We start from the raw sequence: 3708 nt of genomic DNA, 5'->3' as shown, positions 1-3708 counted from the left end.
AAACAAATAATGATATGAGTACAAAGGCTAAATGTCATCAATGTTAATGTAACTGAGTAAACAATACCTAAGGCACCATAACGTTGGTGTTGGTGGTGCCGTTGTGTAAATTTTTAACTCATAGTGACCCATTGTGACAGAGTAGAAATTTCCCATAGGATTTCTAGGCTGTAATCTTTATGCAAGCAGATAGCCTGGTCTTTCTCCTGAGGGGCCGTTGGGATGGTTTGAACTGCCAACTTTTCATTTAGCAACAGAGTGCTTAACCGTTATGCCACCAGGGCTCCTTAGGGCACCATACAGAACCTAGAAATATACCAAGCTCCAGTCTCTTTTATCAGGAGGAATCAATTCCTGGAGAAGGACATCATGCTTGGTAAAAATAGTCATTGAAAAAGAGGAAAACCCTCAAGGACATTGATTGACACAGGGGCTGCAACAATGAACTCAGGCATAATGATTGTGAAAATGGCGCAGGACTGGGGCAGTGTTTCTGTTGTACATAGGGTTGCCATGAGTCGGAACCAACTTGACGGCACCTAACAACAAGCCTCTTTTTTGCTCATAATTCAGGGCGTGTGTGTGTGTGTGTACGCTAGCTTAAAAGAATTGAAACATGGGGGACTCCTGGTGCAAGTGCCAGTGTTCATTGAAGTCTATCACAGAAAAAAAAAAAAAAAGGCTTCTTTCAACACCCCCAAGGAATAATAAAGGCAATTACAAGTCTTACCATTGTGTATAACCACTTCTTTATTTGAAGATGTTTGAGAACTGAAATTATGGGGGGGGGGGAAGAAGCTGAACAAATATATCTGCAATTCAGATTTCTCTATGAAGTTTCAAGAAGGATGTTTTGGCTTCTTAGATCTCAGAGTAGAAAACTAGAATCTTAGCTTATCAAGACTGTTCATTTTTCAATAGCGAATTTCTGATTTTAAAAAAAGGAAAATGTAAAAATGCAGAAAAATTTAAATAATTTTTTTTTTAATTAACCCTAATCCTCACTCATTCAATAACATTTTTGGAGAGCCTATTCTGTGCCAAGCTGAGTGCTAGACACTGAGGATTCACCAAATTCATGGTATGAGTGTGTTTTCATGATATTTTATACTACATTGAACTGTTAACTTATTAAAACCAAAATATCCAACCATTTTTATTTAAAATTAGGCAGACTCAATTGCTAGAAAGGTATTTCTGAAAGTTATGAAGATATAAATTTTAATATATATCCTTCTAGTCTCTCTATGCACACACACCCCCCCCAAGACATATACAATTTACCTTTTATAAAATATAAAAATAGACTTTAATGTTTGTGAACATACTGTTTTGGAAGCTACAATTTTTGCTTTTTTAATTTTTTTCCCATATTACATTTATCTGAGATAATTGTGAATGCCACATAACAACACATCATAAGAATATACCATAATTTATTTAACCAAATTCCTATTCTCAAATATTTAAGCTGTTTCCAATTTTATGCCATTATTAACAATATTGCATTGAACGTTATTGTGGATTGTTTCTTCACACCCATGATTAGCACCTTAAGATAAATTCCTTGTAGTAAAATTGCTAAGTTAGAAGATATATACATTATTTTTATTATGGGAAAGTTCAAATATTAAACAAAAGTATAATAAACTGCCCATGTACCTATAGCCATCATGCAGCTTAGTAGTTAAGTCAGAACCAATCATGTTTTACCTACAAGCTCATCCATTTCTCCTCTTTGGTATTATTTTGAAGAAAATATCAGAAATTATATCATTTCAGTATGTATTTCTGAGATAAAAATTTTTAAAAATAACAGCACAATTACATCTAAAATATTAACAATTCTTTAACATTAAATATTGCAACAGTGTTTACATCTCGTTATGTCATAAATATCATAAAGACTTTTCATAAAGATTCTTAACAGTTTGTTTATTGCAGGTCTTAAGTTTTTCATAAGTTGTGCCTGTGGTTTTAAGAGTATAGATCAAACTCTATACTAAATGAATCCTAAGCCCAACATGTATCACTATCATATAAACTTTTGACATTTCACAGTTAGAAGAAGATATACATTACATATTACGATATACATGCAAAACATAATTTTAGCTGAAGAGTTACTAAATCTTTATCACAGAAAAAATGCTTTAGAACTAATTATATGGAACCAATTACAAATTAGATGTACCATTCTCTTTGTAATATAATCTCTATTAACTAATGAGAATTTCTGAGTATGACAAATTGCTGACTGTGATGTCTACTAGCTGCTGTTAATAAATTCACACATGCATGCAATTATTCATTCATTTTCATCAACCTTACCCGTTGCCGTTGAGTCGATTCCAACGCTTGAAAGGAACCTATAAAAAAAAACCTATAGGACAGAGTAAAACAGCCCCATAGGGTTTCCAAGGCTGTAATCTTTAGGGAAGCAGCCTGCCACATCTTTTCCCCTCGGAGCAGCTGGTGGGTTCGAACTGCCAACCTTTCAGTTAGCAGCCGAACCCTCTGAACCACTGCGCCACCAGGGCTCCTTTCATCAACTTCATAAAGGTATAATTATGTACAATAAGCCGTATCCATTCAAAGTGTACGATTCAGTGAGTTTTGACGTATGCTGTACCCATGACCCTACCACCATGCTAAAGATACAGAGCATTCCCATCACTCTCGGAAGTTTCTTCATGTCTTTTTGTAGTACGGGCAACCCCAGACTTGCTTTCTGTCACTTTAGATTAATTTGCATTTTCTAGAACTGTATATAAATAGAATCATATATACTCTGTAGTGTTCGGCTTTTTTCAATCTTAACAACTTTGCAATTCATCTATGTTGTTGCATGTATCAATAGTTTGTTGCTTTTATTGCTAAGAAATATCCCATCGTATGGCTATACCACATTTTGTCTATACACCCACTGAAGGACGTTTGGAACGTTTCCAGGTTTTGGGCTATTACAAATAAACATGTACAACATCTGTGTACAGGGGTATCTGTATAATATACTTTTATTTCTCTTTGAATACATACCAAGGGATAGAATGGCCAAATCATATAACAGATGTGTGTTTAACTTTTTAAGAAATTGATTATCAGTTTCGGTGTACAAGATTTCCAATTGCTCCACATTCTTGTCAACACTCAGTATTGTCAGTTTTTTTTTTTAATGTTAGCCATTCTAATTGGTGTGGAGTGATACCTCACTGTGATTTTAATTTCCATTTCTCTGATGACTAATGATGTTGGACATCTTTTTCTTGTGCTTATTGACCATTAATATATTTTCTTTTGGAAAATCTCTGATTAAATCTTTTGTCTATTTTTAAAATTAGGTTCATTGTCTTATTATTGAGTTGTAAGAGTTTTTTTTATATGTTCCGGGTACAAGTTCTGTGTATATATATGCATTGGAAACAGTTTCTTCCATCCTGTGTCTTGCTTTTTAATTTTCTTAATGGCAGCTTTCAAAAAGCAAGTTTTTAATTTTCATAAAGTCCAATTTATTAGGTTTTTTCTTTTATGATCTGTGTTTTTGTATGTCAAGAGAAATATTTGTATATCACAAAGTCATAAGAAAATTTTCTCATGTATTTTCTAGAAATTTTAAAGTTTTAGCTTTCATATCTAGATCTGTTCTCCATTTCAAGTTGACTTCTGTAAATGGTGGAATATAACTACTCATATCATTTTGGAATATCA

The sequence above is a fragment of the Loxodonta africana genome, chromosome 2 (genome assembly GCF_030014295.1).
Source record: "Loxodonta africana isolate mLoxAfr1 chromosome 2, mLoxAfr1.hap2, whole genome shotgun sequence".
NCBI lineage: Eukaryota > Metazoa > Chordata > Mammalia > Proboscidea > Elephantidae > Loxodonta > Loxodonta africana.
This window is presented reverse-complemented; position numbering follows the sequence as displayed.